At 45.7% G+C, this 26,980-nt stretch overlaps 1 long non-coding RNA gene across 1 annotated transcript; it reads left to right on the top strand.

The window, feature by feature from the left end:
- Positions 1-5,090: 5,090 nt before the first annotated feature.
- Positions 5,091-24,869, top strand: LOC117796583. Its single transcript, XR_004621150.1, has 3 exons — positions 5,091-5,498; positions 21,809-21,976; positions 24,773-24,869. It is a non-coding gene; the product is annotated as an uncharacterized LOC117796583 (long non-coding RNA).
- The last annotated feature ends 2,111 nt before the right edge of the window (positions 24,870-26,980 follow it).

The following is a 26,980-nucleotide window of genomic DNA, read 5'->3' as shown; positions in this document are numbered from 1 at the left end:
GAGCCTGAAGGGCAGCTGGAGGAGTGATGCTGGGCAACAAGAACTTTCCTGCCTGGGAGCCTGGGGGTCACAGTGCACTACTGACCAAGGACCCAGGAGTCCAAACTTCCAGCTTAGTCACAAAGCAGTTCCTCATGCAGCCTCTGTAAACTTTGACCTTTCTGGATGATGGAAAAAGTCAACACCAAGATTCTGAGTCTAATACTTGGTGAAAAAGAGCTCATTTTTCCTTCTCTGGGGACCTTTAAGAACAGAGCTGCCTGCACATCTTGACTAGTTTAGATACAGCCCTGCCCGGAAGCAGGAGGATGGAGGAGATGACCTCTGAGGTCCCTTGGAGCCTAAGGGGTCTGTGATCATTACAACCACATGTCAGGACCCGGAGACATTCCGGTTTCCTGCTCCTTCACCTGGAGCCCGGGGCTGCGGGGCCCCTTTGCCTGTGTATTTAGTAGGTCATGCCCTTTCCCCTGGGCCTCTCAGCCTCCTCTCTAGTGAAGATTTCACTGCCTCCCACCAGCAGGCCCCTCTACTCTGCCTTTACCTGGATCTTTCTTGTGCTCTTTCTGTAGAAAGAGCTTGAGTGTGGGTACGGGACACGGGTCCTCCAACATCTTCTCTGCTTCATCTCCAGCACACATCTGGACTTTCCAAGTCAAGCCTGGGTCTTTCCTGGTACCAAACTCATTCAGCGACAGGGAGCAGGGTGCTGCGTCTCTAAAGGAGAGCCAAGACACTCTCCGTACCTACCCTCGCACACTTGCATTTTCTCTGGGCAGCAGAACCAGTGGCCATGGTCAGATGTGCCCAAACTGGCCAGATGTGTGGCCCCAGCCCAATGCAGATACTCTCTGAGCGTGCTTTCTAACCCAGAAGACTGATGAAGGCCATCCCTTGAAGACAGTAGGCCCACACATACATTTCTTATTTAGATCATCCTGAATTGGGCAGCTGGAGGAAGGGATTGTCCCAGGGCCCAGCCAAACAGAGGTTCCTTGGAGCCAGCTGCTTGGCTGAAACAAAATTGACAGCTCAAAAGATGGGGAGAAAGCCTAGTTGGGAGGATTTGGGGGAGAGGGTAAGAGAGTGAGGGAGAGAGGGAAGGAGTGTGGAGCAGAGGGGATGAAAATAAGGAGAGAAGCAAGAGGGAGAGGGGAGTGGGTGTGGGGAGGAAGGGAGGAGGAGGTTTAGGGTGGAGGCTTCATCTTGGGGCTGTAGGCCATCCAAGGGTTGATGGCGGAGGGAAGGTTGGGGAGGAATGCAACAGCAAACTCTGGTTTAGGCAGGTGGGACTCTCATGGTAGGATCTTGGTGTCTCCCAAACTTAGCTTTCTGAGACTCTGGAGAATCTCTACGGTGAGAAAGGGGTGGGGAGAAGAGAGAAAAGTGTTAGAATAACTCACAGGCGCCTTAACTCACAGCTCAGCTCATGCTTTTTATGCACATCTATTTTACAGGCCAAGCTCCGTGGGAGGCACGGGGCATAAGAGGGGTGAAGGAGGTGCAGTCTGAAGGACACCTGCCTGTGAGGGATGGGCTCGGGGTCCTGAGGGTCTTCCCAGAAAAAGAGGAAATGTGCAGTATTTCTACGTGTGAGTCAGAGGATCTGAGAGTTGGAAAGTCAGCTTGTGGGGTGGCTCCTGAAACCAGCGGACCAAGGGTTCCTTCTCATGTGCTAGCAGAGCCCTGGAAGAGAAGTCGTCTTGTATATCCTGGGAACAGGGCACGGGCAGAGAGGAGAGGAGCTCTGCAGGTCAGAGGGGAAGCTCAAATCACATTAAGCTGAACAAAAGTTCTCCCCCCCCCCATTTTTTGAGGTTTTTTTTTTTTCCTTCTTCTTCTTGTATTGGGTTTTTTTGTTCCTTTGCTTTTGGTTTTGACCGGAAGACTTCTTAGAGCCTTTAATATGTAAATGTCCAAGGCTTGGACAGTATGAGATATTTGAGGCTGCAGGGTATCTTGTGGCTTACTTTGAGTTCTGCTCTGGTGGTGGAAAGAACATTCCTATGTTGAAGTAGGGGGGAAAAAGCTATGGATGGGGACACTGATCTCCTGGGAGGTCTGAGCCTCTCGTCCACCATTCCACCTGTCCCCAAAAGCTCTTTGAAAACCCTTCAACTAGATTAAAGATTTGATGAACTTGCTTTTGTTCTCAGTGATTTGACCTTGGGTGAACTGCTCCAATTCTTTATGGCCCTTCCATTTTCTCCTCATTGAATTGGGATAATGGGCCTCAATTCATTCCTGTCTTTAGGGGCAATCTGTCCCCAAAGCATTTCTGTGTTGTATTTTTAGCATTTACTTCCTTGAATTGTTCTGTATTATTTCCTCTATAGGTTCTGAGCCCCAGCTAGGTTGAAAGCACCCTGAGGGCAGAGGCCCTTCGTGCCATAGTGGTTCTAGGTCCCCCCAACAGGGTGACAAGATGACATAGCAGGGGACCTCAAGTCGGGGGACTGTATTTGCTTCCCCACTCTGCCCCCTTAAGCTCCCGGAGCATCATTCCTTCTTCTAGGAACAAATGCTGTTAACTGAGCTGAGGGAAAGTGATTTATAAACTAGGTTTCTGTAGACGCCTCTTTATTTTTATTAAACAGGTATCCAACTTATGCTAAAAGTGCTTGAGGCACTGCGCAAGATGTTGAGAACCCAGAGACGCTGCGGCTTTGTCTCCCTCATCGCATTCAGGCTGTAGGTCGGTAAGGTGATGATCGTGGAAAATCACGCTCACAGTGCTTAAGAAAACCTCCGCGGTGCGGAGGGGGAAATAGATATATTTAAAATGCAGGGAAAATGGGTGCCGTTTCATGAGCTCTGGTCCCCAAGCCATCCCTTCCTCTTAGGGGCAGCCATACCCACGATCAAAGCGGGCACACGGGACACTTTCCTTTTTGCTGTAAAAGGAGAACTAGAAAGAAGTACTTTTTGTGCTCAGGTGAACTGGACGTTGGGGGCTGTTGGGGGGCAGGGGAGGGGAAAGCACAGGGATGAATGGAGGTGGGAGAGGCTGGCGGCGGAGCAGACAGACCCCGACACAGATGTCGAACCGAAACAAGGGAATGTTGTGAAGCGGTGGGTCCCTTGTGGCTCCATCGCGGCCCCCTTAAGGACCACCCTGGGAAGTCCTCTAGAAAAGCCATCCATCATGGACAACAGTCTGCTTTCTTTCCCCCCTGCTTCAATATCCATAGCACAAAAATGTGCTTCACTAATGGAAACCTTGTGCTGACCTCTCAGAGGATTGTGGCAGTGAGCGGCAGAAGAGGAAGCGACTGTGTGTGAAAGAACACACAGACGCAGGCCAGGGCTCCCACGTCTGTGTGTGCACGCACATGCACGCTTGCCTAGACGTGGACACACACACAGGCGCAGGGATAGACTTGCTTGCGTTGGATACGGTGACAGTGACAGCAAGGAGGCAAAGCGGACGTGCCCTCTACCTCCCCAGATCACCAGGCAGGGCTCGGCTCTGCCGTCTTCTGTATGTCTCGGGGGTTCAGAGGCCGCTTAGTGCTTGGTAAGGCTGGCTGGGGTTTTCACTGGCTCACAGACCCTGTTGGAGGGGAAAAAAAAAGAAAGAAAAAGATCAAATTTCAGTTCCCCTCAATTGCCCTGGGTTTGTGCAACCAACTAACGGTCATTGTGAGACAGTTGTTGTGAGACTGTCTCAGTCCTCTAGGGGGCCTGCCTATCCTGAAGGACAGCCCACCCATCAAAAGTCCCTGGTCTGCTGCTCTGACCTCAGCCTTCACTCACGGGGCTGTGTGAAGGAAGAGACAGTCAATAAATACTTCCATGCATGTGAATAAACACCAAGTGTGCAAATGGAATGAGCCCTGACCCACGTTTTAGGAAACTTGAGTGCCTGTCCTGGATCCATAGGAACTGGCTGTGTGACCTTAATTGAGTCATTGAACCTCTCTGATCCTTAGAGCAGGCTACTGAAAACTGAGCGAGGCAGACAAGACAGTCTCTGAGGCTCTCCATTTCTGACCTTCGACGGGAAGCTTGTCCACTGGCAGTTATCTGCTTGAATAAAGAGTTGCAGAGCCATGGGTAATACAAAACAGTGGTGACCTAACTCTAATTCTTTCCATTTTATTTTCTGTTTGCCTCTGGAATGTAACTGCAGCACACGTTCAGACACAAACTTCCTCTCCTTGCCTGGCCCCCCTCTTTGCTCCTTCGTTTAACCCTCCTGGCCATGGGTGGGGGTGGAAGAATGTCCTGTTGGCTGGGGGGGGGGAGGTGGTGGATGTGGGAGAGGAAGGTCTCTGCTTGGGGGCAGGGGGTTGTGGGGGAGGAGTGCTCCAGGCACTGGAGAATTGATCAGCTATAAGATCATTCTAATCCCTTCCCCTATTCAAAAAGGTTGGAGATTGTGAATAGAACATTCCTCTCATGAAATACCGTATATACTTGCCTATGAGAAGCCCAGGGGAAAACAGTAGTGTGTGTTTCAATGATGAGCCTCAAGGAAAAGAATCAGAGAAGTCCTTGTTCTCCCTCTTGTCGATTACATACTTTCGCCTTCGTTTCCAGCCAAGCTGGGGCCCCTGCAAGACTGGATTGCTAGGGCGATAGTCGCAGACTGGAGAGGAAGACAAGGCTTCAGTGGGGAAATCAATGTGCTGCTGTTGCTATTTTCCCTTCCCTGGGGCTGGGCAAAGAGGACACATTTCTTCGGCAGCGGCATCTTCTATGTGAGCATATACGGTACGGGAGGCATTCCAGAGTCCAGCCGCTAGCCAATCAGGAATTGGGGCCTTTCTGCACTTTTTTCTTTAAGGAAAAGTTTTGGGTCCTCTAAGGAGCAGCAAATCAACTGTAGTCCACAGAGTTGTCATCCCCTCCCCCAATCTTCCACCCAATGTCGTGTGTGTGTGTGTGTGTGTGTGTGTGTGTGTGTGTGTGTGACCCCCTGATGGCCTCCCTAAGGGACTGGACAAGTGGCAGGGTGGTAGGAAGTATAAGCAGCTTGATTCAGGAAGAGAAAGGCAGCAGCTGTTGTCCCAAGAGGTGTCAAGGGGCAGCTGCAAGCCGGGATGGCCCGATGACAAGGTTGCTGCCAGCTGTGGGGGGGACAAGGAGAGGCCGACTAGGTGCTACAGTGTGGCTGGGCCGTGCAGGTCAGGCATAGAGCTGGCCACCCTCTGATATCTCCCTCCTGGTCTCGAAATCTGGGTCCTAACTCTCCCACCCTCCCTCCTTCCTAGGTGTGACCCAGCTTTGCCCTTCTGCCTGGGCTCTGTGGCTCTGACCTGGGCTCCACTTCCAGGCCTGGTTCTCTTTTTTCTCTCTAAAGCTTCTCATGCCTGTGTCTGGCCACTTCTAGTTGCCCTCCTGTTTCTTCTTCACTTCTCTTTCACTTAGTTCTCCTTTTGTTCGGGGCTGGAGAGTCTCAAAAGGCAGTGGGACAACCGCCTGGCAGCCTGGAAACGGGGCAACAGCCCTCTGGGCACATTTCTTGGTCTGAGCACCTGAAGTACTCGGCACCTGTAAGTCCTCCCTTAATACTTACTTTAAATGGGGCTCTTACCCAGAGGAAGAAACAGTTTAAGAGAGTAAAACGAGCAGCTTCCTACTCAGGCACTCACCATTCAGTAAGCACCTGCCACACGCTAAGGAGATGCGGATGTTCGTGCCCTAATCTAAGCACTGCCTGGACTCATGCCCTGAACTTGGTTGGTCCTCTGACCAGCGGCTTGCATACTTAGGATCTTAGAAATGCAAATTCTCAGGTTCCACCCCAGACCTGCTGAGCCAGCAGCCTTGGGAGCAGGGCCCAGAGATCTTTGTCCCCCCCACCCCACCCCGTGTACCCCCAGGATCATGAAGCTCACTACCATTTAAGAATCACTGCCCTGGGCCGTGATCTCCCAAGATCTCCCCTGCCTGGGGACAGGGTCTGGGCCACACACGCTTGAGGCTCATTCTCTAGCTCCAAGATTCCTCTTTCAATGGTTTTACCACGGAAGGAAGTTGAATATTTATCCACAGCGGGCCTGGGTGTAACTCCCATTTTTAGATGCAATGACCTCAGCCCTTGACCCTTTGGCTGGCCTTTTGAGAATGAGGATGGTCGACAGCGGCTCATTTTACTCTCTGTTCCTTCTTTCCCTTCATGACTTTAAGTTTCTCCTTTGACAGAAGTTTTTAGTTTTTTTCCGACGTGGAGCTTTTAAGGATTTCAAGTCTCGGAAGGTGTATCGCTTGGAAGAGAGTTTCTGTAAGACGGACCAACAGGACCTACAGCAGGAGAGGATGAGTTTAGATGATCAGTTGGGTCCCATGACAGTATTGATCTAGATTTTGTTTGGGTAGTCTCAGCTTTAAATACAACACCCTAAAATCCACACCGGTCCAGTTATACTTGTGAGATGACTTTTGCTTATTTTAATTTTTATTTGATTATTAGAAAAAGGATTACTATATACTTAGAAGACAAATTAATAATACACTACGGAGGGAACATATCTTTAAGAACCAGGGGAGATGCACTAGGGAGAGAGCTTGTCTGGCTCAACAATCTGCATGATGTGGAAGCACAGAAAATTTGGTAATGGGTCTTTTTGGGTAAAGAGTCTAAGGAGGGCACTGGATATGTAGGTGGCTTGGATGTTTTAGGTCTGCATTGTCTCACTGATAGTATGATGTAAGCAAGTCCTTTCACTTTTCTGTGATTCAATTTCATGTTTTTAACACAGAGGTAAAAACACCTTTCCTAAGCCTTCAGTTTTATTTTCTTTAGATTCTTTTTTTTTAATTTTTAATTTTGAAATTTTTTTTTAAAAAGATTTTATTTATTTATTCGACAGAGATAGAGACAGCCAGCGAGAGGGGAACACAAGCAGGGGGAGTGGGAGAGGAAGAAGCAGGCTCATAGCGGAGGAGCCTGATGTGGGGCTCGATCCCACAACGCCGGGATCACTCCCTGAGCCGAAGGCAGTCGCTTAACCGCTGTGCCACCCAGGTGCCCCTAATTTTGAAATTTTTAAGAGNTCCCACAACGCCGGGATCACGCCCTGAGCTGAAGGCAGACGCTTAACCGCTGTGCCACCCAGGCACCCCTAATTTTGAAATTTTTAAGATNCCCCTAATTTTGAAATTTTTAAGAGAGAATTTTCCATGGGTCTGTCATATTTCTTTACATTTTGTAAAGAGAGGCATGAATAGCTTTTTGTTCTGGACTATCTTTTTAAGAATGTTTGTATAGGAACAGCCTTGGATAATAGAGAGAATGTCTCTTTTTGGAGAATAGGGTTTATTTGTTCTACAATAAGATAAAGATAATGTCTCTGTCCAGGACAGTTTGGGTAGGTTTGCTTACGGCTTCTTATAAGAGATTGTAATTTCTTGAGCCACGTAATACAAACTCACAGCCCATGTAGCATTTATCTGGACCCACCTGTGTCACTTTCTGGGACTTGGTGGGGGGGTAGGAGGAGTCAGTGTGATCATGAAGCTCATGTTGCTTGAAGCGCCATATGTAATGAAGTCCTTTGTCTCTGACCCAGGAGTGTCGTGTCTTCTTCCAGAGTCAAGGAAACTCTAATAGCCTAGGTGGTTACCTTACAAGCAGGGTAAAATCTTAGGTCTTTCATAGTTCTTCACAAATTTCTTCAGACTTACAAAGCAATACAACAGATTCCCATTTATCCTTCACTCAGCTTCCCCATGTGTTAACTTACATAACCACAGCACAGTGATTAAAGCCAGGAAACTAACATCATGCACAATTATACTATTAACTAATACTATCAATTAATCCATAGATCTTATTTAAATTTTGTCAGTTGTGCCGCCAGTGTTCCCTTTCTGGGTGAGAATCCAATCCTGAGTGACACAATGCAGCTAATTGTCATGGCTTTTCTATTATCCCTTAATCCAGGTTGATTGCTCAGATTTTCTTTGTTTTTAATGACGGACACTCTGAAGAGTATTGGCTAATTTTTTGTAGAAAGACCTCAATTCGGATTTGACTGCTGTTTTCACATGATTTATGCATTTGGCGGTGGGGGGTGGGGAAGACCACAGCAATGATATCGTGCCTTTCTCAGTGTATCATATTAGGAAGCCCATGATGTCAACATGTTTCATTAGTGGTAATGTTGACTTCTATCATGTGCTTAAGGTGGTGTATTCCAGGAGTCATCTCTATAAAGTTACCAACATTTTCCTTGTAATGACTAAATATTTTCTGGTGAGATACTTTGACACTATGCAAAGACCGTTTCTCCTCATACTTTTGCTAACTAATTTGGGTTTTTTTTAAAAAGATTTTATTTATTTATTTGAGAGAGAGAGAGAGAGTGAGCTTGTGAGAGAGCACACGAGCCAGGGGAGGGGCAGAGAAGCAGACTCCCTGCTAAGCAGGGAGCTCCACATGGGACTCAATCCCAGGATTCTGGGATCATGAGCTGAGCCGAAGGCAGAAGCTTAACTGACTGAGCCACTCAGGCACTCTTGCCAACTAATTTTGGAGAAAATAGTTTAAAAATACTTAAAAAAAATTTTTTTTAATGTTTTATTTATTTGTTTTAAAGTAGGCTCCATGCCCTGCATGGAGCCCAATGCGGGGCTTGGACTCACGAGATCAAGACCTGAGCTGAGATCAAGAGTCAGATGCTTAACTGAGTCACCCAGGTGCCCCAGCATACTTTTTAAATGTACAACTTAGCAGATTGGAAAACAAGGTGAAAGACATGGCTCTTCAGAGTCCAGAAGTCCCATAAATCTCAAGCAGGATAAATTCTGATATATTCATAGTAAAGCTACATAATACGAAAGACAAAGAGAAGATGTTAATAGCTAGAAGGAAAAGAGTATTAATAGCTTTAGGATGACTTTTTAGCAGGAACAAAGGAATCTACGAAAGCTTCCGTATGCTGAGAGAAAATTTCTCTCAATCTAGTTTTATATATATATATCTGGTGCCTGGGTGGCTCAGTTGGTTGAGTGCCTGACTTGATTTCGGCTCAGGTCATGATCTCAAGGTTGTGGGATCCAATTTCATGTTGGGCTCTGGGCTCAGTGCAGCATCTCCTTGGGATTTTCTCTCTCCCTCTGCCCCTCCCCCTACTCACACGTGTTCTCTCTCTCTAAAATAAATAAATAAATAAATAAATAAATAAAATCTTTATTTATGTTTTTTAAAGATTTTATTTATTTATTTGACAGAGAGAGAGGGAACAAGCACAAGCAAAGGGAGCGGCAGGCAGAGGGAGAAGCAGGCTCCTTAGTGAGCAAGGAGCCTGACACAAGGCTCAATCCCAGGACCCTAAAATCATGACCCGAGCTGAAGGCAGATGCTTAACCCAGGTGCCCCATAAATAAAATCTTTTAAAAATGGATAAAATAAAGATAGTTTCAACAAACAAAAACTACCTGAGTTTACTACACATAGATGCTCACTAAAGGGACTTTTAGATTAGGATACATTCAGGAAGAAGGAATGATTCCAGAAGGAAGAATTGAGATGTAAAAAGGAATAGAGACTGAAGAAAAGGATGAACACATGGGTAAAACTAAACGTTGAACAAAGCAGCAATTATAATGAACAATTTCTGGCGTTTAAAGAACAGAACTAAAATAGACCAAAAAATGCATAGAAGTAGGATTGAGGCATAACAACTAGAGTTGAAACATGTGAAGGTCTATATATTGATCAGAGATAAGTAAAAATATTAACTTTTCATTTTAAGTTAAATAACTATTTATAGAATAGAAACAAAAGAGTGTAACTTTCAAACTAGTAGAAGGACAAACAGAGTGAAAATTTTTTTAATTAAAAAAGGCAAAAAAGGGGGCACCTGGGTAACTCAGTCAGTTGAGCATCCAACTTTGGCTTAGGTCACGATCCCAGGGTCCTGGGATAGAGTTTTGCATCAGGGTCCCCTGCTCAGGGGGGAGTCTGCTTCTCCCTTCCCCTCCAAATAAATAAATAAAATCTTAAAAAAATAGAAAAACTAAAAAAAAATAAAAAAATAAAAAACCTTATTTTAAAAAAGGCAAAAACGAGGGGGAGAAACAAAGAACAATATGGTAGAAATAAATCCAACTATATCAGTAATCACTATAAATGTGAATGAGCTAAACTCCCAGATATGGAATGATTATTAGACTAAACTCTGTTGTAAAGGGGCAACTAAGGTTAGACTGGATTTAAATATCTGATTTATGCTTTTCTCAAGAGATACAATTTAAACATGAAGACACTAAAAGGGTGAAAACAAAAGCATGGGAGAAGATATACTTGACAAAGAGTAATAAAGAGGAAGCTGTTTAGTTGTATTAATATTAGACAAAATTTACTATAAGGCAAAAAACTTTATTAGACATAAAGAGAGATATTACATAATGATAAAAAGTTCAATTTGTGGGGCGCCTGGGTGGCTTAGTCAGTTAAACGACCAACTCTTGATTTCGGCTCAGGTCATGATCTCAGGGTCTTGGAATCAAGCCCAGAGTTGGGCTCCTCACTCTGCAGGGAGTCTGCTTCTCCCTCTCCTTCTGTCTCTTCCCCTGCTCATGCTCTCTCAGACAGAGAGAGAGAGAGAGAGCAAGTAGGCAGAGTGGCAGGCAGGCAGAGGGAGAGGGAGAAGCAGACTCCCCAATGAGCAAAGGATCATGGGGCTTGATCCCAAGACCCTCGGACCTTAGCCTGAGCTGAAAGCAGATGTTTAACTGACTGAGCCACCCAGGCACCCCTAAATAAATATTTTTTTTAAAAAGTTCAATTTACAAGAAAGATATATCAGGCTTAAACTCCTATGTAACCAGTAACATAGTTTCAAAATATGTAAAACAAAATTGTAAGAACCACAATGAGAAACTGACAAATCTACATCAGAGTGGGAAGCTTTAAAATTTCTTCTCAATATTTGATAGGTCAAGAAACAAGAAAGTAAAAAAATATAGATTTGAATAATACAATTAACAACCTTGATCTAATGTATGTGTATAGAATTCTATTATACCTAACAAAAGGAAAAGAGATTTTTTTTCAAGCATACTTGGAACATTAAAGATAGTTGTTTACATTCTATGGCATAAAGCAAATCTCAGGAAGTTTCAGTATCTTATAGATTGCATACTTGAGTACAAATAAATTAAGTAAGTAACCAAAAACCAAGCAAAAACAAAAAAATTAATTCTATGCTTGGAAATTTAAAGACACACTTCTAAAGAACTCTAGGGTCAAAGAATAAATCATAATGGAAATTAGAAAATGCTGAACATTGATTATTAAGGATAATATTGCATATTAAATTGTAGGGAATAAACTTAAAACAGTGGTTTCACGTGGTTAGAAATTGGTTAGAGGAAAATATAGAGCTCATTTGTTTATATACTAGAAAAGAAGAAAGTCTGAATATGAGCAAGGCAAGCATCCAAATTAAAAAAAATTAGAATAGGGGTTCAGTAGGTTAAGTGTCTGCCTTTGGCTCAGGTCATGATCTCAGGGTCCTGGGATTGAGCCCCACATAGGGCTCCCTGTTCAGTGGGAAACATGATTCTCCCTCGCCCTTTGCCCCTCCCCCTCTGCTCATGCTCCATCTCTTGTGCTCTCTCTCACAAATAAATAAATAAAATCTAAAAAATAAATAAAAAATATAGAATTAAAAGAATAATGTTTTTAAAAGTAGAAGGGATGATTAATAAAGAACAGAATTAACAAAACAAAAAGATAAAATAGGATTAACAAAACTTAAAGATGCTTCTTTAAAAAGATTGATAAAATTGAGAACTGCCTACAAGAACGACTAAGAAATAAGGGTGCCTGGGTGGCTTAGTTAGTAAGCATCTGCCTTCAGCTCAGGTCACGATCCCAGCGTTCTGGGATTGAGCCCCGCATCGGGCTCCCTGCTCAGCCTGCTTCTCCCTCTCCCGTTCCCCCTGCTTGTGTTCCCTCTCTTGCTACCTCTCTCTCTGTAAAATAGATAAATAAAAAATCTTTTTAAAAAAAGAATGATTAAGAAATAAAGAGAAAAAACACCAACAGCAGCATTAGAAATGAGAAAGAAGATTTGACTACTTGCTATAGGTTGAACTGTGTACCCCCAAAAGATATGTTTAACTCCCAGTACCTATGAATGTAACTGTGTTAGGAAATAGGGTCTTTACAGCTGTAATTAAGTTAAGATGCAGTCAATAAAGGGGCTCTAATCCACTGTGACTGGTGTCCTTACAAGAAGGGAAGAAACACAGACAGACACACGGGAAGCACCACGTAAAAATGAAGGCAGAGATGGGGTGATGTGTCTACAAGCCAGGGAATGCCCCAAATTGCTAACCATCATTAGAAACTAGAAGAGAGGCACAAACCAGAGTCTCATTCAGAGCCCTCAGAAGAAATCAATTCGGTAACCCCTTGATTTCAGGTTTCTAGCTTTCAGAACTTTAAAATAATAAATTTCTGTTGTTTAAACCACCCAGTTTCGGGTATTTTGTCATAGCAGGCTTTGGAAACTAATACACTACTGATGCAGCAGGAATGAAAATATGAGAAACTATGATAAGTCATTTGTTGGCAATAAATTTGAAAACTTAAAAGGACAAATTACTGGCAAAATATTAATTGCCAAAATGTACTCAAGAGAAAATTAAATCTAGGCAATGAGTAGTTAACAATATCTTTACGTAGAAAATATCAGTCCCAGATGATTTTTTATGAGCATGCCAAGTAATGGAGCAAAAGATAATTCCAATATTATTTTAATCCTTCTATAGAGTATAGGAAAAGGAAACATTTATTCCCTAAGATATTCTATGAGGCCAATATAATCTTGACCAAAATGAGACATAGCTGTCAGAGGAAAAAAAGTCACAGAACCATTTCGCTATGAACACAAAAGGAAAAATCCCAAACACACCATTATCACATTGACACAAGCCACACAGAAAGCAGATAATAAGTTATGATCACATTGGATTCATTTCAGAAATGCAAATTTAATTTAGTTCTCTAGATTTAGAAAATCCCTAAATTTAGTTTGCTACATAACAGCTCATTAAAAGAAGAAAAACCATATGAGCATCTCAATGGAGACAGAAAATGTTTGGTAACATTCAATATTTGCTTTATGATAAAAGTCCTAGTCCTTGCCTAACTAGGAATCAAAGGTGACTTCCTTAACCTGATAAGGTGTTTTTTTTAGTACACTTAAGGATGTGTGAGCTTGTGGGCACACACACACACAGTTAAAGTAATCACATAATAATAAAATATTTAAAAATTTCCCTTTAAGGTCAGCAAAAAGCCAAGGCTATTTTCTCATTACTTTTATTCAATGTTGTTATGAGTCCTAGCCAGTCCATTATGAAAGAAAAAGAAATGAAAGTTATTAAGAATGGAAAGGAAGGAAACAAAACTGTCATATTTGCAGATTATATGACTGTTTACACAGAAAACCTAAATTATCCTTCAAATTACTAGGATGAATAGCAAAGTTTATCAAAGTTGCCAGATAAAAGATCATTATACAAGAGTTGATGTTTATGCACCATCGAAGCCCAGGAAATTTCATTTAAAAAAGATAACATGGGGCAACAAAAACCAAGATACTCAGAAATATATTTAACATTTATGCAAGGCTTTTATGAGGAAAAATATAAAAAGTTATCAAACTTCATTTAGAATACCTAGGTAAAATGAAGAGAAGAGCCACGGCTCTGGATGGGAAGATGCAGTAGTGTACCAGTGCAGATTCTCCTCCTTTTGGTTTATTTTTAGATTCAACGAAATTGCAATAAAAATCCCAATAGGTGGGGATTTTTCTTTCTCATGGGATGTGGCCACCTGATTTGAAACCGCATTTGAAGCACAAGAGACAAACAATAGCTGAGAAGCTCCTGAAGAGTCCAAGTGAGGAACTTATCCTTTCAGATATCAAGACTTAAAAGAAGTGATGGTACTCAGTTGGGTACTGATGAAGGGATGGGCAATGGAACAGGACAAAGCCCAGAAACCACTTCATACATATTTAGAAGCCCGATATGTCACAGAAGTGCCTTTGAAAGTCAGTGGGAAAGTAAGAGATGATCCAATAAATGGTGTTAGGAGAATTTATCCAAATGAAATTGTTTCTGTATTTTGCACCATATATGCACATACATTTCAGATGAATTAAAAATTTAAATGTGAAAATCAAAATGTTAAATCTTTTACAAGAAAATGCTGGCGAGTGTCTTTATGAATTTAAGATATGGAAATTTTTTTTTAAAAGATTTTATTTATTTATTCAACAGAGATAGAGACAGCCAGTGAGAGAGGGAACACAAGCAGGGGGAGTGGGAGAGGAAGAAGCAGGCTCCTAGCGGAGGAGCCCAATGTGGGGCTTGATCCCAGAACACCAGGATCATGCCCTGAGCCAAAGGCAGACGCTTAACCACTGTGCCACCCAGGCGCCCCAAGATATGGAAATATTTTATAAAAAAAGCACAACAAGCACAATGACAAAAAAGAATAGAGTGATAATTTTGACCATGTCAAAATGAAGAATTTCTCATAAAAATCACCATTAAAAAACAAAAAGGTACACACCGTAGGAAATGATACCTATACAACAAAAAGGGTTAGTATTCAAAATATATAAAGAATTCATCAAATTATTCAGAAAAACACAACTTAGAAAAATGAGCAAAAGACACAAGCATGCATTTTATAGAAAAGGAAAGCCGAGTGGTCAAAAGTATGAGAAAGAATGTTTAGCCTCACTGATACCCTCACTAGTAGTGAGGTACAATTTTAAGTTAAGAAGTCTGATGATACCCTGTGTTGTAGATGTGGGACAGGGAAACTCTCAAGCACTGCTGTTGAGGGTGAACTTGGTTGTTGTTGGTTTTTAAAGACTTATTTATTTTAGAAGGGGAGGACGGGCAGAGAGGGAGGGAGAGAATCTCAAGGAGACTCCCCGCTGAGTGTGGAGCCTGATGCGGGGGTCAATTCCGTGACCCCAAGATCATGACCTGAGCTGAAATCAAGACATGTAACCGACTGAGCCACCCACGTGCCCCAGTCCAATCACTTTGGATAACAGCTTGGTCTTATCTGGAAAAGATGAATATTCATATGCTCAGGGACCCAGCAATTCCACACATAAGTTCAAACCTTGGAGACATTCTTAAACACTTAAACTATTAGACATGTAAAAGAATGTTCACAGAAACATAGTTTGGGGTAGCTGAAACTTATAAATTATCTATATGTTAACCAAGAATAGAATGATAAAAACTGGTATGCACGCACAAGGGAATACTATACAGTAGTTAAAATAAAGGGATTAGTGGTATATATATCAACATGGATGGATCTCAAAATTATTGCAGTAAAAAAAAATAAAGAATGCATACAAAAAGTGAACAATATTCTTATTCCAAGGTTTACTAAAAAGTTACAATAATCAAGACTTTGTGGGTTGGGTCTAGGACAGAATAGAGACATAGATCCATGGAACAAAATAGAGAGTCAAGAAATGGACCCACACAGATGTGATGAACTCATTTTTTACAAAAGTACCAAGGAAATTCAGTGAGAAATGATAGACTTTTCAATAGGTGGTGTTGGAACATGTTGGCATCTATATGAAAAAAGGAATAAACCTTGATTCATATCCTACACCGTAAATAAAAACTACACCAAAATGGGTCATACATCTAAACCTAAAACTTCTAGAATAAAACAGGAAAAAATTTTTGTGACTTTAGGTTATATGAAGAGGACACAAAGAGCATTCACCATAAAAGAAAAAAAATTGACAAAATGGACTTCATCAAAAATAAAAACTTCTGTTCTTTGAAAGATACTGTCAGGATAATAAAAATACAATCCACAGACTGAGAAAAAATATTTGCAGTGTATATGTTTGATAAGGTATTGGTATCCAGAATATAGAAAAAAATCTCATACACAATAATTTTTAAAAAACCCAACAATCCAATAAGAGAGTAGGCATAGAAGATTCCAACAAATACTTTCCCAAGGAAGGGATACAAGTTGCACAAAAGCACATAAAAAAATGTTCAAGATAGTCATTAGGAATACAAAAATTCAAATGAAAATTTAAAATGAAAACTCACAAGAAGATATGGTGGCAACTAGAACTCTTACATACTGCTCATAGGAACGTAAAGTGCATACGGCAAGTTTAAAAAATGGTTTGGCTATTTCTTGCCAAATTAAACCTGTATTTGTCATCTGATCCAGCAATCCCATCCTTGGGCATTTACCCAAGAGACATGAAAAGTTATGTTCACATTATAGTAGCTTTACTCTTAATTGTCAAAAACTGGGAACAACCCAAATGATCAATGCGGGTAGATAAACTGTGATACGTTGGAATACTACTCAGCAATAAAAAGGAATGAGATATCGATAGGCAAATGTTCAAAAGTCTTATGCCAAGTGAGAAAAGCCAGAGTCGAAGTTTATACCCAGTATGATTCCACTTTATATGACATTCTGGAAAAGACAAAATTATGGGGCTAGAAAACAAATCAGCAATTGCCAAGACCTAGGCAGTGGGGAGGAAACTGTCCATAAAGGAGCACAATTAACTTTTGGGGTGATAAAAGTGGTCTACTTCTCGTTTGTGGTAATGGATATATGATGAGGCTTATCAAAATGCATAGAATGCTAAACCTGAAAAGGGTGAATTTTACTGCATGCAAATTATATCTCATCTACCCTGATTTTTTAGGAGATTTTATTTTTTTGTTTGAGAGAGAGAAACAGCAGGGGGGATAGGGGCAGAGGGAGAGGAAGAGGGAGAAGCAGGCTCCCTGCAGAGCGCAGAGCCTGACATGGGGCTTGATCCCAGGACTCTGAGATCATGACCTGAACTGAAGTCAGATACTTAACCAACTGAGCCACCCAGGTGCCCCATCCTGATTTTTAAAGAAATATTATTTTAAGAATATTTTAGTTAAAATATTTTTATTTAAATTTTTATTTAAAAATTTAATTAGATTTTATTATAATTAAAATAATTATAAAATACTCTAAAGAATATATTACTTAGAGACATATCCATTTGTGAGTGGCAAAGCTATTTTTAAAAGCAAGCTACTTTTGAGAGCAAGAGAGTTCAACAGGGTTTGGGAGAGACACATAGGTGACCTTCAACGTTTGATAGAGTTCTGGTCCTAAGGTGGGGCAGAAGGGAAGTGAACTGTTAAAACAGGATTATATTATTTGGGAGAAAGTGATGAAATCCTAATCCTGTCCTCCCTGTGTGGAGTTATTCGTCCACCTGGAGGGGCTCAGGGGAATTGGGAGTGACTGAAGGGTGAAATGGTGGGCATAAAAGGGAAGGGGCTGCCATGGCGCGTTGCCTCCGTGCCTCCTTGCTGAGCCATTGCAGGAGCAGCTGGATATCCGTACACACTGAGTTCTTCCCCCATCCTGCCCTTGGAAGTGAAGAAGGCAACCTGTCACGGAGGCTCTCCCACCTTACCCACGATATACGTTTTTCTTGCTTTTTAAAAATTATTTAAAAGGATTATTTGAAGTAAGCTGTAGGCCCGATGCGGGGCTTGAACTCACGACCCCGCAATCAAGAGTCACATTGTTCTAATAACTGTTCTAATAACTGCCAGCCGGGTACCTCCGGGTACCTCCATGATTCTCCCGTAAAGACATGCTGGAAAGGAAAGTTCTCGAAGGTGGAGATGGCATGGAGTAATGGCAAGATCTCGAACTTTAGAGTAAGATAAAATTTGAAATCCGGACTGGTTTACTAAGTCGAGGGCCCTCGGGCAAGTTAATGAACCCTTTGTAGTCTCTATTTCCTTGCTTATACAAACACCCCCCTAACTGACAAGGTTTTGATGTATTCTGATGTATTTTGACACAGGGGTGTGTAGGCTGAAAGCTCCCTAAGAAGAGGCAAGCAAGGAGGGGCTTCCTGGGAGGACAAGCTAGTGCTGGCGTGACCCTGGTGGGCATCAGGCTCTCCAGCCTCCGGCTCAAACACGGGATCTCGCAGGGCCCCGGGGGGGACGGGCCTGGCCCAGCCCTACAGGGACAGCGGTGGACTTCTAAATGGAACTGCTCACAGGCTACCATCCGTTCTCTTCTTGAGGATAAAGTACACTGGAAGTCAGGTTATGGTCACATGGCTGTTTGGTGAGCATAAAATGGAAACAGACGTTACTTGTAAGGTTAAAATGTTTAAGGACATCACGGGACGATAATTTGATGTGTCCATCTCTACAAGAAAGACACAACTGACTTTAGGACCAGGATACTCTCTCCAGGCCCGTGCTCTGGATTTTCTCTCTAAGTCCCCTTTTCCTGCTGTTTCTATGTCTCACCTACCTCCCCCTTAGGATGGACCTTCTTCTTGGTAGATAGCCATTCAAATCCGTTCCCGTGAAGGCTGGATGCCTAGAGAATCACTCTCTTGAAGAAAATCACAAGCCCTGCCCTGATGCAGTGTAGGTCCACGCCATGGTTTTCCTCTCTGAGAGTTTTATTCCCCTCGTTTCCAAATTCCTGGGGGCAGAGGAGGTGGGAGAAAGTTGCCTGTCCATTCGCTGTACGCACCATCCACTCAGTATGCCCTTAAGAGATGTTCTCTTTCCACATAAGTGAGGGATTCATTCATTCTTCATGTATTTACTGAGGCTGTGTGTGTATGTGTGAGTGTGTGTGCATGTCCCCAGAATCATGCACGTTTCTAGCACAATGCTGGTTATTGATCAAGCTGCTTGAGACGTCTCTGTTGGACTGAGACCACCTCACCGCCAGCATGATACGGCTGAAGATGGGGGCATTTTCCCAGGCACTATCTTAAGAACAGAGAGATAGTCTATAAACACTCAATCACATTTTCATACTTTCCAACCAATGAATGAACTGGCACGATCACCCAGACCCCAAGACAGGAGGAAATAGTAGTTGCCACTCTGGGGTGTTCGCGTATGTCAAGCCCCGTGTGAAATTCTTCATGCACGTTTCATTGACTTCTCACCACAACACTGTGGAGCAGGTATTATTATGCCACCCTATAGAGAACAGAACCACAGTTCAGAGGGTTAAGACAACTTGCGTGGGCTCACAGGGCTAGTAAGAGCGAAGCTGGGCTTCAAACCCAGGTCTGCCCAACACCAAAGCTCTTCATGGCTGCTTTCCGTCCCTCCCAGAGGTTAGGAATGCTGTGGCCACAAGAGAGCCACGAAGACCACCCTCCTCCCTCCGCTTTTCTGAACACCACCTCAGGACGCTCGGTGTGAATTGTGACCTCTCTGTGGCCTGCAGGATCAAGGCTAGTCCCTCGCCAGTCACTCAGCCCCCCTCCCCCAACAAGGCCCCACATCTCCTTGTAATCTCCTCTCTGCTTATAAACCGAAACTTCTGTGGCATACTGCCCGCCCTCTCCAGTGTCTCTTGGATTTATGGCCTCCGTAACTGGCACCAGACATTTGCTCCCGTCTTCCTTTCGGCTCTAGATGGTCACCAGCCCTGATCCCCAGGGAGAGGAGCGCCTGCTGACGGTCCACACGGTGCCCGGGCCTCGCCTCACTAAACAGCGCCTGGGACCTCATTTGTCCCTGAAACACCACCGCGGCGCACCGCTCACCCTGGATGCTCAGCATGGATTTATTTCTCAAAGCCACAAAGAGAACCGGAGACAGGCGAGAGAGAACAGGCCTGAGCTAACTAGGCAGCCCCCCTCCCCGAAGGTCTGGGAATATTTAGTCTCGGCACCGCTCCATTTATCATCGCTCCCCAACAGCCACATAGCTCGTGGAAGTTAGGAATGGTGTTTAAAGCATTTTGTTCTTCCTCAATATGGAGCACATGCTGACCACATGGTAGATTTCGAGTCCTCACTTCGAACATGAATGAAACGAGCAAGTGGAACGTTCCTGACAGATAGGCAGAGGACGGCGGCATAATACCAATGTTAGGGGAACACACACAGTGGGCTTACCAGCACGGTGAGTGAGGGACGGGGACCTCTGTTGCTGCAGAATGCCTCTGAGACAGGGGGCTCACTATACCTCGAGGCCACCTGTTCCCTGTCTCAGTCCCATGGCAAAGACAGCACCGACTTTGCTGGGACTTTTGTGTCTTCATAGACATGGAGGCGCCTCCTTTACCTTTAGAAATAGAAATTGGGTTGACAAACAAGAAAATAGACCTGCCCAGCTCAGCTTGACCCACTCCCTGACTCGGTGGTTTCAAGATGGTGGTTGGTGCCCGAATACCGGTGGGTCTAGTGGGAGGAAAAAAGGATTTGGGGGCATTCATGAGACAGCTTGGTGTATAGGCTGAAAGCAGAAGCTTTGGAGTCTGGTGGGGTTTGCATCTGAACTCTGCCACTTCACGGCTGTGTGACATTGGCCGAGTGACTGCACCTTTCTGTGCTTTCACTCTGTCATTTGTAAGAAGGGCCATTACAAGGATTAAATAAAACAATTTGTGTCAGCGCCTGGCACAGAGTGAATGATCCACAGAAAATCGTTCAGTGTGATTAGAGAGGGAGAGGGGGATGAAGAAGACATTCGGAGCAAGGCCACACTTAGGGAGTTTCGGAAGACTGTCTAGTGATGTCCTGCCCTGGCTGTGACCGTGTGAGTATCTTCATTGTCTTGGCAGAGACGTCCTGGAGCCCCCACTCTGGTCATGGATTTCTCTGGTTTCTGGAAGTGGTGGCAGCAGCTGTGTGCTGGGTGGTGGCAGGGGTGGGGGTCGGTGGGGGGGGTTGTTGCTGGGAGGGAGACGGACGGGGGTGGGGGGGAAGGATACAGTGTGGGGGCGTACTGCAACTGAACCGTTGGTTTATTTCAAGGTTGCAATCCCTCCAACCATCTCTTCCTATAAGTCGCCCTGACCGGAGGGCAGAGGAGCTGAACCCGGAGCAGATGTTTCCTCTCTTTCACTATCAATGGATGGCTTGGGGACATGGGGGAGGGGCGGAGAGGGGGAAGGAAATGAAGGCACTGAGAGAGATCCCTTGGTTGGGAACCCCTCCTTCTCCACCCTGGGGGTCTGTAGTCTTGGAGTGTCGGTCCCCTGGGGTTCTAGGAAGCACTCAATGATGTTAATTGCGTGACCAAACCTAGGGTCAGATCACACCAAGGGCAGGGGGGCTTTTTCTGGAGGGGACTTGCAGGGTGGTTGGAAGCTCCTGCCCAGCTCAGTGAAGAATGACCGGGGACAGGACGGAATGAAAGCAGCGCCCTGTGTCATCTGCACCTGTTGGAGAAACCAGGTGGTTTGTTGCAGCAGGAACAGCAGCTTGGAGAATTGCGGCAGCTTCAAATCACCCGCAGGATCTCTCTGGGCATCAGTCTTCTGGTCTATAAAATGGAGAGAAGGGTAATACCTCTCCAGGTGACTTTATTCCCTCCTCGGGAGGACTTCCTGAATAATGATTGTCACAACACTGCTTTACCAACGTGCAGGATCAGCGAGAATGAGATTTCACGGGGCACCAGCCACAGAGGGGATGTTGCTTACAGGCGGGGAAAGTACCTAAGTGCTCTTCCACCTGCTACCATGGAGGCGGCCTCAGCTGTGGGGACAGGTGCACCTCCTCCCAGGTTACTCCGAAATCATTGCAGGTGCCCCGTAAGCACTTCTTTGCTCGAGGCGGAGAGGAACAATGAAAAGCTGGTCAGCACTTAAAATCTCCGTCACCAATTAATCATTTCGGGGACATTGTGTTCATCTCCTTCCCTGAGATACACCTTGTTTCTCATGGGAATGGCTGTGAGGCCCCAGCGAGTCAGGGAGTGGGTCAAGCTGAGCTGGGCAGGTCTATTTTCTTGGTTGTCAACCCAGTTTCTATTTCTAAAGGTAAAGGAGGCTCCTCCATGTCTATGAAGACACAAAAGGCCCAGCACAGTCGGTGCTGTCTTTGCCGTGGAACTGAGAAAGGGAACAGGTGGCCTCGAGGTATAGTGAGCCCCCGTCTCAGAGGTATTCTGCAGCAACAGAGGTCCCCGTCCCTCACTCACCGTGCTGGTAAGCCCGCTGTGTGTGTTCCCCTAAGCAGGGCACTAGCGCTCCACGAGGATGGCACAATGATTGTCACCCATTTTACAGATAGGGAGACTGACATTCCCGGAGGTTAACTGGCCTCAGGTTTCACAGCTCCACTGTGGCCTTCTGAAGCTTGGGAATCACGCTACTAGTGGTGGCCACGGCCTGCCAGAGTGCCATGTGACCCGCTGATGTGAATTTCTCCCCAAAGGGAAAGTCTTGAGTTAAACCTCAGAAAAGTTCCTATGGGTCAGTATTGAGCACCCTCCTGTCCCACCTCTGACTGTGCTGGCCTTCCATCCAGGGCTGACTCTACCAACTCCAGCCACAGGGACTGCGAGGGAGAACAGCAGGGCTGGGGTGTGGGGGGCTGCTCCCAGACCCAGGGGGCAGACTGCATATCTGACTCGTAACCTTTCACACTCGTGATACTGAGCACACGTGTGTGTGTGTGTGTGTGTGTATGAGAGAGAGAGAGAGGAATTTTTAGGGAGGGAGAGGATAGTGCCTTCCTATGAATCTTTCTTTTTCTTTCTTCCTTTCTTTCTTTTTTTCAGCAAACCACAGACCAGCTACACATTCTTTGGCAATTTCCTGAGGATGAACTTTAGATTTTTGTGGAGAGAGGAAAGAAAAAGAAAGAAAGAAAGAAAAAGAGAGAGAGAGAGGAAGGGAGAGAGAAAGAAAGGGAGAGAGAGAGAAAGAGAGGAAGGGAGGAAGGAAGGGAGGGAGGAAGGGGTGGGGCGGGGAAGAAGTAAGCCTAAGCCGGCAGTGCGTGCGCACACACCCTCCACACACGACTCCTGGCAATAAGGAAGTGAGACTAGATCTTTTTCATGAATGGGCTTAACTCAGCCTTGCTGAACTTCCGCTCCCCCATTCACCAGCATTCAAATTTCACCTTCTGACCATCCAAGGCAGCTGGCTGCTGGCCCAGGAACTAGAAGCGGTTTGAGATCATCCCCCTGACCACAGGCAACTGTGTGCTTACAAAAATCTTCTTTTCTGAGCTGGCAAATCCAAAATGATCAGGATGTTTACCAGGATGCCAGGTTTGACGGGCACTGGCCCCTGGCCCCCATGCCCCCTCCCAGCTACCTCCAGGGCTACTGCTTACACCCTGGGGAAGCTCGGAAGTTGCAGCAGGCAGCGCGTGCAGAAGAAATGCTCCCGCCGGGAGCTGGCTCAGGGAGGGAAGCGTTCATGCCTGCCTGAGAATGATGCGGAAGGACGGATGGCCCCATTTGGGAGAGGACACTTCAGAGTCTTCCTGTTGGGGCTGCAGGGCAGTGAGCTGTGGCTTGTGGCCTGTGTGGGTGCCATTCTTTCATTTTGGATGGGGGCTGATTGAGGAACAGGGAGCCCTCGGAGTTGCTGTCTTTTTAAAATCGGCCTGGAGGTTGCAGAGGGTTCATCCAGGCAGTGAAAAGACTGCGGGGGCTTGAGCAAGCCATTTAATTTTGCTGTGCCTCAGTTTCCCCAGTGGTAAAGATGGGTCACATAACACTTCCCAGTGGGGCCCCTGTGAGTACAGAATGAGCTAAGGCAAAAGACGTGGTTCCTCAGTGCTACCTACCCGGGCCCATGGGCTCTCAGTTAGGGAAGCCCCTGCTGCCACTCCTCAGAGAATTAGGGGCAGCTCTGCAGCCGGAAGCAACCAGGGAGGGTGGGTGCCACCAACTTTTGATGCGTGGCCTGGAAGGGGAGGAATGCAAGGAGGGCCTGTCCTGGACACCAAAGATGGAGGAGGAAGGAGAAAGGTGGGGGAGGGGGTGCAGAGACCTTACTGTGAGGCCGAGCTGCCATTTTTCTGTCTCACTGTCCTGCAGCCCCTTCCAGGGGAAGATCAAGGAGATGAGGACCGTCATTTTCCTATCCCCACCCTCGCTTCCCTGGTCCCCGTACTCGGATGGGTTCAAGGGGGTCTCCAAACACCCATGTCTTAAAATACTTAGGCCCAGATGCAGGGCATGGATGAGAGTGACCTTCAGGTTGCCTCTCCACTTCCGGGCCAAGAGACTTTCCCGAAGGCAAAATCCAGGACAAAGTGCTGGCGAGCTGCATTCCACTCTGTGCAGCTGCTGTGCTGCTGGGCCGGGCTCTGGGCACTGGGAATGGACTCGGAAATACCAGTGGGCTTTGTTGGGCTGATTACTCACAGCAAAGGAATGACATCCATTTCATTAGACTTTCTAGGAACTTGCCTGCAGCTGGAGCGTCCCTGTCCCTCGGTCCCTCTCCAGCACGGAGAGGCTGCTCGCAGAGGCCGGGTGCCGGGGAGGGGAAGGCGCAGCTTACAGGGGCCCGATGCCAGCAGGCCCCAGGAGGGAAGCTGGGCTCTGCCCCCCCCACCCCCCCGTGATAACTGGAGGCAGCCTTTCTTGACCTGTTTTTCTGATCTTCTCTTGCTGGGCCTTCCCCACGTCTCACAGAGCGAAGGCAAGGCGAGCTGTACCCCAGCAGGACAGCAGGCCTGAGGCCCGGGAATTAGGACAGTAGGGTTGGGGCCGTCATAGAGGAAACTGCCCCAGCCCAGGGCTCGGGCGCCACAGGGGAACACGGGGACCCCTACAGGGATCACCCAGTTCTTCCCAGCTTGCCCCGTTAGCACATGGCAGAGCTGGGAACGACGTCCGTTTCTGCTCAATTAGGAAGCGCGTGGGTTTAGCTGCCAGACTTGATCTTGAGCCTGCGTATTAGCTCTGCTTTTACCAGAACGAGACTAAGCACTCCCTAAGGGGAAATGCCACGTTTTATTCTTTTCTCTGTCTCTGCAAGATACCCAGAACTCCTCTTAAAAAGCAGCTGCCAGAATTTGCTGAGGTGGTGGCCTGGGGAGGCGGTGGAGGCCGCAGAGGCTGAAGGGACCCTAAAGCGACTCGGGAACTTGTCCCTCTGCAGAGGCCCGTCTTCCGCATGTGCTGGCCTACCTCTCCCGCTGCTGGGCACAGCTGCGAGTCATTCTCTTCTCATCTTTTTTTTGGAAGGGGGTAAGATTTTATTTATTTATTTATTTATTTATTTGGCAGAGAGAGAGAATGAGCACAAACGGGGGGAGTGGCAGGCAGAGGGAGAGGGAGAAGCGGACCCTCCACTGTGCAAGGAGCCCGAAGGACGTGGGGCTCGATCCCAGGATCCCGGGATCACGACCTGAGCCGAAGGCAGACGCTTCACCGACTGAGCCACCCAGGCGCCCTAATTCCCTTCCGTCTTCCTCATGGCCTGCCTATGTGGGGCTTTTCCTGCCTCATGGCCTCCGTTTCTGCCTTCTCTTTGCAAATGCCTCTGGACCTCCTTCACTAGTTATCATCAGCACTGCCACCACATGACGGAGCCTCTTTCCTGTGCCATGATGTTTCTGTTTACTGATGGCTTCTATGCCTCCCTCTCCCTGTCTCTAGGCTTCTGGATCACATCACTCTCTGGATCCTCGCAGAGTATCTCCCATTCAAATGTCCCGTCAGGAGCTCTGTTGGCTTAGTGACTATCCCATCAGGACGTTCCCATTGGTGCGGCTCACAGCCTACTTTCAGGCATCTGGCATTCTACAGAAGGCGGCAAGAGGCCATCGCTGATGGATGTTATCGTGGCCAGGACGGAGGGTCACGTGGTAAAAAGCATATGGCATGTGTTTGATTATCCTCGATTGAAAGACGAGGGACCCAAAGCTCGGAGAGGTTAAGCAACGTGCCTGAGGTCACAGGTTTAGAAGACAGTGGAGCCTAGAATCTAGATTAGAACACAAGTTGTCTGCTTCCAAAGCCTGAGAATCTTCTCTTCTATCGTGCAACCTCCCAGGGAAAACTCGGCTGTGTCTGGTTTGTTTTTTGCATCGAGAGTCCTCAATTACATTTTAAATTACAACAAGGTTACAATTTCTACAAGGTCGTTCACTCAGTAGATAGTCTTTCACCCTGAAACTTCCATCGTTCTGAATAAATGAAAGCATATTATGATGAATATTAATGTTAACTTTAAGTAAAGCCCTTAGCATTAAGTCTGACATAGACTTGCTTGCTAATATTATTCCCAAGTGTTATTAATAGCATACTGATGACTGCTGTTTGAAAAAAGAGAAAGCAACACAACTGCTAGTAATAATACTGCAGAAACCTCTTCAGTCCAAAGATGAAGTCAAACCCTTGGGTTAAAAGGCTTGACTCTGTAGCTGCCATCAGCTGGCTGTGTGGCCTGGGGCACGACAATGACCCTCCAGGCTACATCAAATGAGTGGCTCATTCCTTAGACACGGGGTTCAGTCCAAATAATCTCTCTGACTCCCTTCACCTCCAATACTTGACAAATCTAGAAGTTTGGCCTCGTAGCCTCGCAAGGGGCTGAAGCAAGTATGGAAACAAGCTTAGAGTGAAGCCACGCCAATAGACCTCCCCAGGCCAGCAGGCGGGGTGGCCCTCCTGGTACCTGACGACAGGCACACACAGAAGTTCTTGCCGCAACTCTGAGGAGTTCTTGTCTGAACCATGCTAACTGGTTGACCTTTAGGGGCTCAGAAACTTCCTCTGAGTTAGGGCTGACATACACGGGTCATGCCAGTGGCCAAGTCCACTCCCTCTGTTCTCATCTGTTGGACTCGATGGGCAGTAGAATTTCCATCCGCTCAAGCAGCTGCTGATAGCTGCAGGGTCTGGGGTGGTCTCTGTTAACCCGCCAGCTGCTTAAACAGCAGGCGGGAGGAGCTTCCTCTGGCTTCCTCTGGTCCGCAGCTGTTCAGAGCGTCACTGGAACAATGGTTGACTTCCACGACAAGAATGTGTCAAACCCGATTTTTTTTTAATGCAGAAAATTATTTCAGGTTGGTTTATAAGCTGGTCCAAATATGTTCTCAGGAATATAAAACATGGTGATAAAGTGCCCCAAATAATACTTCACACACTAGCCCTCTGATAATGTTAACTCGTTGTTGTTAATATCAGATCTCACAGAATAATGAGAGTCACATCACGGTGATATATCCAAACTGGACTA

Source organism: Ailuropoda melanoleuca, chromosome 16 (assembly GCF_002007445.2).
Source record: "Ailuropoda melanoleuca isolate Jingjing chromosome 16, ASM200744v2, whole genome shotgun sequence".
Taxonomy (NCBI): domain Eukaryota; kingdom Metazoa; phylum Chordata; class Mammalia; order Carnivora; family Ursidae; genus Ailuropoda; species Ailuropoda melanoleuca.
Note: the sequence above shows the minus strand (reverse complement) of the source record. Positions and strands in the feature narration are given on the sequence as shown.